The 12,364-nt window shown below is 38.5% G+C and overlaps 1 protein-coding gene across 7 annotated transcripts in view; it reads right to left on the minus strand.

Moving 5' to 3' along the window:
* LOC106875840 (serine/threonine-protein kinase TAO1) overlaps nt 1-12,364 on the minus strand; it is an 83,909-nt gene that overhangs the window by 39,418 nt on the left and 32,127 nt on the right. For 2 of the 7 annotated variants that reach the window (XM_089342691.1, XM_089342693.1), the window contains exon 2: nt 4,628-4,758. The exons of 4 other annotated variants lie outside the window; for them this stretch is intronic. The gene's annotated coding sequence lies outside the window, so the exon portion shown is untranslated. Of the gene's footprint in view, nt 1-4,627; nt 4,759-12,364 lie in introns of those variants that run through there. One more of the 7 variants, XM_089342689.1, reaches the window with a different exon arrangement.

Raw genomic sequence — 12,364 nt, forward strand, 5'->3', positions numbered from 1 at the left:
CTTGAAGAATTAAGAGTCTGATGTAATGGTGGCAGTGGTGTCAGTGGTTGTGGTGGCAGCAATGATGGTAGTAGTGGTGAAGCTAATTTGTAGAATGGGTAAAGATAAGTTGAACCACGAAGACCTTGGTACTTATTTTCAAGCCTGGTGCTTATTCTATTGGTCTCTTTTGCTGAACCACTAAGTTACAGGGGACATAAACACACCAACATTGGTTGCCAAGCAGTGGTGGAAGACAAATACGGACACAAAGCCACACACACACAACAAGCTTCTTTCAGTTTCCGTCTATCAAATCTCCTCACAAGGCTTTGGTCAGCCTAAGTCTGTAGAAGAAGACACTTGCCTAAGGTGCCATGCAAGTGGGACTGAACCCAGGACCATGCAGTTGGGAAGCAAACTTCTTACTGCACAGCCACGCCCTGCACCTACAGGGATTAAACAATTCTAAAAACGGTGAGTTATTTAAAGAAATCAACAGGAGGAGTTTGGGAGCAGAGCTAACAGCGAGGCTAAGGTGAATGTAGGCCAGGCAAATAAGCAATACATTATTCAACAACAACAACAGGTTAAAACTTAACAAACCCTTACAGAGTTTGTTTGTGACTGCAATAAGTTTACAAAGAAATTCAAGCCTCAAGCCCTTCCACCACCCAGTTTTACATCTGTACGACCTGTTTCAATTTATCAATACATACAACCACTTGCTGTTATTGTTTTGTATACTACATAATAGTTCAAGGTAACCAAGTATGTTTTTTTTTTTTTAAATGAGAGTTTTATTTTATTTTTTTTATTTTTTTGCTTTTTCAATTTTCTTTTGCTCTTTTTTTGCTTTTTTTTTTTTTTTTGTTCTCCCTTCCTCTATTTAAAGAAAGCTTTCATGCTTTTGTTTATTTTCTCTTTTTGAAAATGAAAAGAAATAGACATAAAAAGAACAAAAAAAAAAATTGCCAGGAATATAAAAGAGCTATAAAACAGTTCTCATAGTTTATAGACCTGATACGAAAAGAAAAAAGAAAAAAAAGAAAAAAGCCCAAGTGCTGTTCTTTCATGTTAAAAAAATTCAGAGGTACCATGTTTGAAACTTGGGGGGGGGGGACAGTGGTTGGCAGTAATGATGGTGGTGGCGGAGCTAATTCGTAGAATGGGTAAAGACAAGTTGAACCACAAAGAGATTATGAAAACCAACAGACACGTCAGAAGGTAACAAGATGACGTACAGAATTTCTCTCACAATTATACACCTCAGCTACCAAGTGAAAATGATTCTGCATCATCATCATCACCTGATTCTGTAGATTAGTGGAGGGGGGGGGGGGGGGGGGGGGCTAGTGTAGAGAAGCAGCAGCAGCAGTAGTAGTAGTAGAAACAAGGGAGAGAACCCAGCATAATCTGTTGCCCAAAGGCTTCCTCAATGAACAGACAACCTTCTGGAATGGGTTTCTGTGTCTGTGTGCAAATATTGAAAATCTGCTCCAGCATAGCTAATTGGAGCTGCCCCAATAACTTATTGATTTAATACACTCTAGTTAATTAGATCTACACAGCTACACATTCTCTCTCTCTCTCTCAGACAAAAGGTCAGTCCCAAAACACCAACAGCCAGTATCCTCTTGTCCCCATGGTAGACGATGAACTTATCCAAATTCTTAAAAGCCACTAAATAATTGTTACCGACATTGACCACCTACGTTTTATCTTTTACTTGCTTCGGTCATTAGACTGTGGCCATGCTGGGGCACCACCTTGAAGAATTTTTTAGTCGAATGAATCGATCCCAGTACATATTTTTGTTTTTAAAGCCTCGTACTTATTCTATTGATCTCCTTTGCTGAACCGTTAAGTTATAGGGGACATAAACACACCAATACTAGTTGTCAAGTGGTGATCTCACACACACACACACAATGAGCTTCTTTAAGTTTCCACTCATAAGGCTTTGGTTGACTTGAGGCTATAGCAGAAAACGTGCCCACAAGTTTCATTGCAGTGGGGCTGAACCCACAGCCATATCAGCTCTGATCAGAAAGTATTCCGGGCGTGCCCTTTTTAAAATGACCATGGATTAATCATGCCTCATCTCACAGCTTCAGGATTCCTATGATCTGATTGTTATTTTTAAAATGGCATTGTAGGGTAGGTGTGAAAGATCAGATCTGGCTACTCTGAGCATAAAACAGGTTGAATGTTAGTGCTATAGATATGGCCAGATTAAATGCTGAAGAGTTTGAGTACTTACAATCACAATTGGAAACATTCTGTTTTGAAGACAGTGGAGTGCAATAGGAGGGAGATATGCCTGCTATTTCTAGCAGGATGAGCAAACACACAGAGACTCTCTCACTGGGTAAACTAGCTATAGTCAGCCATACTGGAACTAGACACAGCTGCCTTACTACCCCTAGAAAGGGGGCTCTTAATCTAAGACCCCCCAGAAGTTGAAGTTAGATGTACAGACATTTTAATTTCACTAATTCACTAACCGAGAACGGAGGAGATGGGGAAAAAGTACATGTGTGTGTGTGTGTGTTTGAAAAGCTTAAAGAGCATTAACAGAATTTAATTAAAGTTGAAAATATATTTCTCTCTGTGAAACATTTAGCGTCCTCCTCTCTCTCTCTCTCTCTCTCTCTCTCTCCACCCCCCTTACATCCAACAGATTTTTCACCATCAATAGACTCAACAGAGGCAACACACATCAAGCTGACGTGAACAAATGCAGTTTTAAACATCAGAAACATTACCAAAAAAATGTCGCAAATAAAAGATTAGCAGAGGGGAAAAAAACAAGAAAAAAAAGTAAAAAAAAAATTAAATATGTGTGTGTATATGCATATGTTGTAGGGATATGTGTCTGTATGTGTGTCTGCTGGAATGTGTATGCATATGTATAAAAGCAACAGTGAACAACTGTGTGTGTATGTGTGTGTCTGTAAGAATGTGGTTGTACATGTGAGCTTGTACTTAAGGATATGCAAGTATGCATCGAATTCACACATACACACAAGAGGCAGGCATACCGACCGACTGCTTGTTATCCGATAAGCATTTAGTAATGAATTACCAAACGTTATAGGGGACTCTGGTTTTGAAAACCGAAACTTCTCTGAGTCAAGAAAAAGAATTATTGAAATAATTGCAGTCCATTGGGAGATATTTTTAAAAACGCATTTCGAGAAAAATAAAAATAAAAACCTTCTACAGATTTCCCCATTTCAAACAACAACCATGCAAGATCAGGCTATCACCAAGGCGTTTGTCAGTTAAAATACATCAGGGCCCTTTGCAGAATTGTCTCTGTAAATGGTAAATGCCTTCAGACTTCCAGATGCCAGAGATTCAAAATACAGACATTATCCCATAAAGTTTACATATATGGAATGACTGCAGTTATTTACTACAAACATAATCAAAATGGCTCCATTTTCACATTTTTTCATTTGTTTATTTTTTTTGAAGGAATGTTGATTGTGACGTATCTAGCCACATATCTATATAAATTATATCTATTATATCGTTGCCAGTGCCCCTGGACTGGTTCTTGTGCGGGTGGCACATGAGATGCACCATTTTGAGCGTGGCCATTGCCAGTACCGCCTGACTGGCTCCTGTAGGATTTTCGAGCGAGATCGTTGCCAGTGCCCCTGGACTGGCTTGTGCGGGTGGCACATAAAAGACACCATTTCGAGCGTGGCCGTTTTCGTGCGGGTGACACGTAAAAGCACCCACTACACTCTCTGAGTGGTTGGCGTTAGGAAGGGCATCCAGCTGTAGAAACTCTGCCAAATCAGACTGGAGCCTGGTGTTGCCATCCGGTTTCACCAGTCCTCAGTCAAATCGTCCAACCCATGCTAGCATGGAAAGCGGACGTTAAACGATGATGATGATGATGATGATGATATACCTATCTTTCATCATCATTTAACGTCTGTCTTCCATGCTGGCATGTGTCTGTAAATACACACACACACACATGTGTCTACTCATGTGTCTATATCAATCAATATATATATATATATATATATATATATATTCATAGACAAACTGCCTCTATCCATCTATTTATATATATACACACACACACACATATACTTCATATATCTACCTGCATCTATTGCTATATCAAGCAATCCACTATATAATATATATACATATATATATATATATACGTGTGTTTGAATATGTGTATGCATGTACATATGTATACAAGTATATGTGCACGTATATATACATCCATATATGCGTGTGTATAAATATATATATATATATATATATATATATATATATATATATATATATATATATATATATATATATATATATATATATATATATATATATATATATATATATATATATATACACACATATATATATCCAAGATGTATGTATTGTTCACCATTTATTGATACTTGCCTATGTCTCCCTTCTTCATGTAATTTAGACTTTTAAAATATTTGTAATTGCCGACTGCTTTCAAGGAGAGTGTTTCTTGTTGCAGCTGCCGATATTGTTCCGGCAGCCTCTGCATGTGGAGTGAGGCTGCTTTGCAAACTAAACATTTCAGTTATTTACAACTGACAGCTTTTTGTGCCAAATTAAATATTATAAAACTTTTACCTACTTTTAAACAATCACACTGCAACAATATAATAATGGTTTCACATTTTGGCACAAGGCCAGCCATTTCGAGGGTTGTGAGTTAAGTTAACTGCACAGCCCCCCAGTGCTCAACTGGTATTTATCTTGCTGACGCTGAAAGGATGAAAGGCAAAGTCAACCTCAGTGGAATTTGAACTCAGAATACAATAAAGAAAGATGAAATCCTGCTAAGCATACCATACAGCCATACCTACACCTATTTTATACAGGATTTCCCAAGGAGGACATTCTAGAACAGCAACGAGAAAACGGCAGCTCATGGGACTTACTGAATAGCAGATCTAATGAAAAATTACCTCAAATTTTTTAGTTGGTAGAGTCTCAGGGCGGTTGGTATCAAAAGGGTTAAAAGACTGGATGGTCATGGCTGGCAGCCCTTTGATATGTTTACCCCTATCTATAGAAAGTATTAAATATGTCTTGGTGACAATGTTGGATGTAATTTTTTTGTAAAGAAGTCTATAACACAGAAGAAAGTCTTCAAAAAACAGATATTTTTATGACGAAATGTTCAAAGCCAGTTCTGTACACGTTAATATGAATAGTAATGTGTCACTGCAGTTCTTGAAACAGATTTACATATTTTTCCTTTTGATGTAAGCAAATAAATTTTGCAACTAAACCAAGCGTGAAAATGTTTCATGCTTGATTCTATTGTGAAATTCGTTTTCGTTTGAAGACAGCAAATCTTTTTTCTAATTGGTGCGCAAAAGCTTTCTTAATGGAATAGATTCGTCAACATGCATGTTATAGACTGGACCCACTCAATGAAAAGACTCACTAAACAAGGAAAGAAAGCCGTTTGCAATAATAAGCCAAACTGAAATTTTATTTAATTCCAATGGGCTGAGAAATATTAACTGAAGATCAAAGATTTTGTTATAGTAAAAAAAAACCACCATCACAACAATTTCAATGTCCCCCTTTTTTATGCTTGCATGGGTCGGGCAGAATTCACTGAGGCAGATTTTCTATGGCTGGATACCTCTCTTGTTAGCAAGCAAGGTAATATTTCCCTCATGACTAAACTGTACCCTAGAGGGTAGGTCTGGACATTTACCATTATCAACAATTTCAAACATATAGTGTTGACGTGTTCTGGCTCACTTTCAATTCTACTTCTTTATTATTAATCAATTGGTTAAATATCAAACCAATTTTGTCAAAATTCTATTTTTCCCCCTTTTTCTTTCCTTTATCTTGATGAAGGGTCCTGCCAAAATCCTTGTATCTTTCCTCTTCCTCACAGCAAAGAAATATCTAAGAAGGTTTGCCAGTCCATTTCATGGTCCCAACGGATAACATACAAATGGCATTGCCCTGCAGGTGGCTGGAACAACCACTCTGACTCATGCGGCTCACTGGTGGATAACCATCTCTGCCCTGATGGCAGTGAGCAGGGATGTGATCCACAGGTTGGACAGTAAACCTGTCAGCATTTAGCATTTAGGAAGAGCAATGCCTATAATCTTTTTTTATTTCAAGACGTCATGGCTTGACGTGAGGATTTCGGTTGCTGCTTCTTACAGGTTAAACAACCAGGCAGAGGCAGCTCCACGTTAGACTACAGTTGAACAGGGCTGAGGAGAGATAGTGGAATAATTAGGGGGAGAATTACTTGTATAGCAGGATACAGTCCAGAAGACAGACCTACATATTTGAAATATTAAACAAAGGCATCCAAATTCCGCTGAGGTTGACTTTGCCTTTCATCCTTTTTAGGATCAATAAAATAAGCACCAGTTGATCACGGGTCGATCTAATTGACCTATCTCCGCCCATGGACTTGCTGGCCTTGTGCCAAAATTTGAAAGCAATATTAAATGGAAGAACAATAAATTTCCCTTTAGGTAGGCCATTAGTCTTATTTCTAGCAATATTTCCAGGAGATCTATAACCTACTTTCACACAACTACATCATCAAGAACTAGGTGAAACAGATTTAAATGTTAAATTCTGAAGTAGATTTGAACTCAAGACAAATAATTTACTTGTCCAATACTTTTATATTTACTATGCAAGTTCTCCTCCCACTACTATTCTGTCTGTCGAACAATCATCTCCCATAACAGAACTTCCGCCTGTCTATCACTGCCAGTTAGAAAGAATCTGTACTATTAGACCAGATTTTTTTTTTTCTTCTTTGTATAATGCCCTGATTTCCTCCTGACACAATGCTTTGTTTTCTAAATATCCAAAGGAATCTCCCCCTCCACACACACACACACACACACAACCTGTGATATTTGAGAATCTCTTGCATTCACTTCTATTCTCTCTCACTTTCCACTTAACTTCCAGATATATTTCCTTGCCAACTTCCCTCCCCCCATCCTTTTCAGTGATGCCATTTAAGCATCTTGTTTCTTTTATTACCAAATGTACCACTGCAAGTAGAGAAAACCTGAAATATGTTGCATTGCATTCACTAAGTACACGTATACCTGTTAACTTGTGCATACAGAAACTTTTACTTGTGCAGGTGTGGCTCTGTGGTAAGAAGCTTGCTTCCCAACCACATGTTTCTGGGTTCAGTTCCACTGTGTAGCACCTTGGGTAGGTGTCTTCTACTATAGCCTCATGCTGACTAAAGCCTTGTGCGTAGATTTGGTAGATAGAAAGAAGCCCATCATGTGTGTCTTTATGTCTGTTTGTCTCTCACCACCACTTGACAACTGGTGTTGGTGTGTTTACATCCCCATAGCTCAGCAGCTAGGTGAAAAGAGACTAAGAGACTTTTTCCAATAGAATAAGTAGCATGCTTTAAAAAACATTGTCTTGGGGGTCATGTGTGTGTGTGTGTGTGTGTGTGTGTGTGTGTGTGTGTGTGTGTTCCCCACAACCGCTTGACAAGCAATGTTGGTGTGTTTACATCCTTGTAACTTACCAATTCGGCAAAAAACAGACTGACAGAATAAGTACCAGGCTTTAAAAAACATATTAAATACTGGTTTCAATTCATTCACCTAAAATCCCTCAAGGCAGTGCCCCAGCATAGCCATAGTCTAATGAATGAAATGAGAGAGTGAGTGGAGTGGAGTGAGTGAGTGGAGTGGAGTGAGTGAGTGAGTGAAGTGGAGTGAGTGAGTGGAGTGGAGTGAGTGAGTGGAGTGGAGTGAGTGAGTGGAGTGGAGTGAGTGAGTGAGTGGAGTGGAGTGAGTGAGTGAGTGGAGTGGAGTGTGTCTGTGTGTGTGTTTTCCTATTAGCTGAACACACACTCACTCACTCATGGCTATGAAATTAGTTATTAATTTCCATTGTAGAAATTCCAATTTCTGTAATGAATACATTGTAAAAATTTGGGATTGTATGCAGATTGTGTGCAAGAAAAGGTGAATGTCGTTAATAAAAAAGTCAGTGTGAAGGATTGGTTCCGAACCTCAACAGTAGAAACAAAAACAATCTGACATTTTGGAGGATTCTAGACAACAGGATGTTGTTCATTGGAGAATAAGTGGCGAAACCTTCAGATTGTATTGGAGGAGTAAATGTGGCAGAAAACAATAAAAACATTAACGAGGTACAAGAAATATGGTACCCTAATTTTTGGCTGCACCTTGTTTTTAACTCACACATCTTGTGATTATTCCCAAATGCGTACAGACATTCATACAAGTTATTAAGTCGTCTTATTGAGTCAACAAGAGATCTTGCGTATGGACGCTAATTTGCTAGAAACAGCAGCCAAATCTCCATCAAATTATAGTCTACCACAGTGGTTCTCAACCATTTTTTACCTATGGACACTGTGATTCCTATTTTACTTGAATGGACTCCTGTAGCCATTCAAGGATGTGACCCCTATTTGATTTTTTTAAAAATCATATATTTTTCTAATTGAATATTATTAGGAATTGTAAAAATTTATGTGCAATAAATTGATATTTCTACAACACACTAAACATTTAATGGGTTTTTTTTTTATGCAACAAAATCTTATATGGACCCTAATTGAGAACCACTGGTCTACCAGCTTAAAAAGGGAGTAATACCTTTAATAACATAGTTGTGAATAAACAATGCCCAAGAGATATGATTATGGAATGATTATGATCATAGTTCTACACAGTTGGAGGTTTACCTGGGGCTAAAGAAAAGCGACATTACTCTCAACATTTCCTATTTGACGTTCGTCAAATCGAATTTTAGTTCCAATTTCATTCAAAATCGATTAGTATGCTTCGTGGACGCCCTGGTGCTCCTCGTTTTATTGTGAATCCCAAACGAAATGCTTACAGATCGGCAGATAATCAATGAACGGCACACAATTGCGACACTGGTTCGATCTTTTGCCACATTCAGCGACTTGTATTGCTTGGTGTGTCCGCCGTGGATTGTTGAAGAATTCTCTCGCATGTGCCCAAGGCGAAACTATTCCTCATTTTTTTACTTGCCGGTCGTATAATTAGGAAATATTTTACTGAAATAAAGTTTTGGGATCACTGTGATTTTACGAACGTCGAATAGGAAATTACCGATATGTTTCTCTACAAGACCATAAATTGAATATAATCAAAAGTCCTTACATTCATCTGTCGATCAACTCCAATCTTTAATTCTCGATAAGATAAAGAGAAGATTACTTCGGTAGTAAATAGCTAATTATCTCCCTTGTAGTTATAATATTTGGGGAGACAAAAAACTCCCAGATGAAACCACTCTTCACCACAATGCAGCCCTTCCTCCTAAGATTATTGAGAATATCATTACACTAGGTTTAGATCAAGTGTAGGGAAACCTGTGCCCACAGGCTGATATAGTCATATGTACAAAATATGGTCAATTTTTCAATTATAAAATGTATACAATATTCGTCTACCTATTTTGACATAGGTCGCGTTTCCACTACGACTTAAAACGGTCAGAAATCGCCTGGTAATAGCCATTTGAATGGAAATTTTGTTTTCACTATATAACACATTGCTAGGTCTGTACCACCCCCTTGAGACCCAACTACACTCTAGCTGAGAAATATAGAATACCTCGTAAATAATATAAACATCCTAAATTCAGTGGCGGCGTTAATGAAGATGTTACGCGTTAATTTAATGTGTTAAACTTACCTTTATTAATGTATATCGAATTATACATAGATATATACAAGATTTACACAGATATAAGAATTGGAACCTGTCATCCGCCCGTGAACCTTTTTCTTAATTTAATGTTTATCTAAACCAGGAATTGGGAATCTTTTTAGTGCGGCGGGCAAAAATTTCTTAAGGTAACGACAAAGTCTATCGACCTGCTAGAAACAGCAACCAAACGTCTTAAAGTACTTCATACACACTCAAAGAAAATAACACATTGAATAACGTAATACTAGATGCATTTTGAAGGGAGAGGGATAGGTTTTTATTTTACGTGGGGGTGAATCAATGAAACAGAGGAGAAAGCTGAGTTAACATCCTCAAACCGGAACCTGATTCGAATGCATGCAACAATGGTTTCCGCTAAACTGGACGGCAGGCGAAGTCAGCATGGACAACTCGTTTCGAGAAGCGGGTCGTATGAGACATAGCTCCATTATCAGGCGGGCCGCACAAAAACAAAATTCAGGGTAATTTTATGTTAGGCGTTAGGTATATCACCCAAGATTGAGGTCGGTAAGATGGAAAACAGAAAGCTCATGGTTGGAACGTTTTTGATCACAAGTCTGCTTAAACTTGATCTGGGACTTGTAGTGAAACCTCTCTCTCGGACATTCAATCACAAATGATAACGAAGTGGCGTCCACCACTCTGATTGGTTCTCATTTGCGCGGCAATCATCAGCAGTTCAGGGTGCATGCAGTCCAATCGTGGCCTTCAGATAAGGTCACGTGAGAGAGTTTTCCTGCGTTTCCGGTGAGTCCTATTTCATCTATAAATAAGCCCGATCCATTTACGCCCGTCTTCTTCGATTTCAGACGTGTCACAGGTCTGGTCGCTGACCACATACAGAACACAGCTCCAGCCAGTTTCCAGCGACGACGTCTTCACCACCAATGTACTGTCTGCCACAATGTCGTCGCCAGCAACACCAACAACGACAAACGCGGTTTCACCTCGACACTGTATGAGTGGATTATTTCCACCACGAAGTTAACAGTCAGAACCAACCTGCGAGAATATTCTGTACCAGGTAACCGCATAGACGCCCACACAGACAATACAGTTTCACCATGTTAATAAACTTACTCTCTTTATATAGCAAACGGTTGTCTCTGCCACGCACTTGTTCCTTTACTGGCACTTGGCTGGCATCATCACTCACGGCGAGCCTTCTATGTCATATATCATGTTATGTGTTCGACCGTGCGACGCATTCAAAGGAGTCATCTTCCACTTCGTCGCCATTCTCTTTTGCTTCGCACGGTCGTTTTATTTACAGGCTAAACAACAACATCCATGAAGCAGAATAGGTTTCCTGCATTTTAAGTTTTCAGTAAAAGGCAAACAGCCCAGCTTCGGAGTTAACAATTTAGCAGGAGTAAACGGAAGTCAAAAGGAATGTGGGTAATGGAGTAGAGACTAGATTACTGTCTCTAATTCATCGATCTACCCCTGAGGGGATGAAAGATAACGTTGGCACTGACAAGATATTGAACCAAGATGTTAGGATTAAGTAATATAGTAAGGCAGTTTAGCCTGGTGTTCCAGACTTTCTGTCAACAATAACGCCACGCCGTCATTTAAATGAGTGGTGACTAAATAGCGGTTAGGGTTAACCGTAGATGTGCTAGAAATAATTGCCAAATCGTCCTCAGTTTTTTACATTAGCTTTACCAAAAAATAAGGGGGGAGAGAAAAAAGACATCAGATAATATAGCCCTAAATAAAAGACTCGTCGATCAAGGCTGGAATGCTTTTAATCACAGATCATTTTTAATTACAGCTTTGAAGATAAACAAGATTAATAGGTGAAAAGGAAGGATGTATTTCTGTATGTCAACGAAAATTGCAAGTTTCCTCAAATCATAGCAGACCATCCTAAATAAGAAAGGCACTGAAGAATCTAGATATTCTGTTGTGATAATAAACAAGGTCATGGTTAGAACAACTTTGACCACAACTCTACTGCAATTCTTCCCCACCCCCACCGGAATCTTAAGCAACTGTAAATCATGTTAAAGCTTCTAATGAGATAGGGCTATGGTAACCATGGAGCTCATTTTGAATGGAAAGGACACCTACGAAGGTTGCCACAAAGGGCTAAATTTCAAGAAAACCCCTTAGCACATGGCTATAGCAACTTTTTACAAGGTTAGCTAAATCTAACCTTTGCCCAGCATGCTAACGATTCTGCCAGCTTGCTTTAATAACAATAAAGATGATGATGATATGCAATTAGAAAGATCATGTGCAGCCGTCATCATTGGTTAGATGACTTTTATGAGTATCAAGTTTCTTGCCGCCACGTAAATGGTTCGCCAACTCTAGTTTCCTCAGATTAGCAACAAACACAAAATCTTCCAAAGAATGACGAAAATAGAAACCAAAAGATGTCATCAGAGCATAAGAAGTGTGATATTTTTTTACGAACACGGTGTATTTTACTGGGGGGGGGGGGGGTTGATATATATATATGTGTGTATATGTATACATACATACATATATAAATAATCATACTTTCCAATATACAACACACACATACAGTATCTTTTACCTTTTTCTCTATTCCTTGTCTCAGTGATTAAACTGTGGCCATGCTGGGGCAC

This window comes from Octopus bimaculoides, chromosome 26, assembly GCF_046866305.1.
Source record: "Octopus bimaculoides isolate indiv1 chromosome 26, ASM4686630v1, whole genome shotgun sequence".
NCBI lineage: Eukaryota > Metazoa > Mollusca > Cephalopoda > Octopoda > Octopodidae > Octopus > Octopus bimaculoides.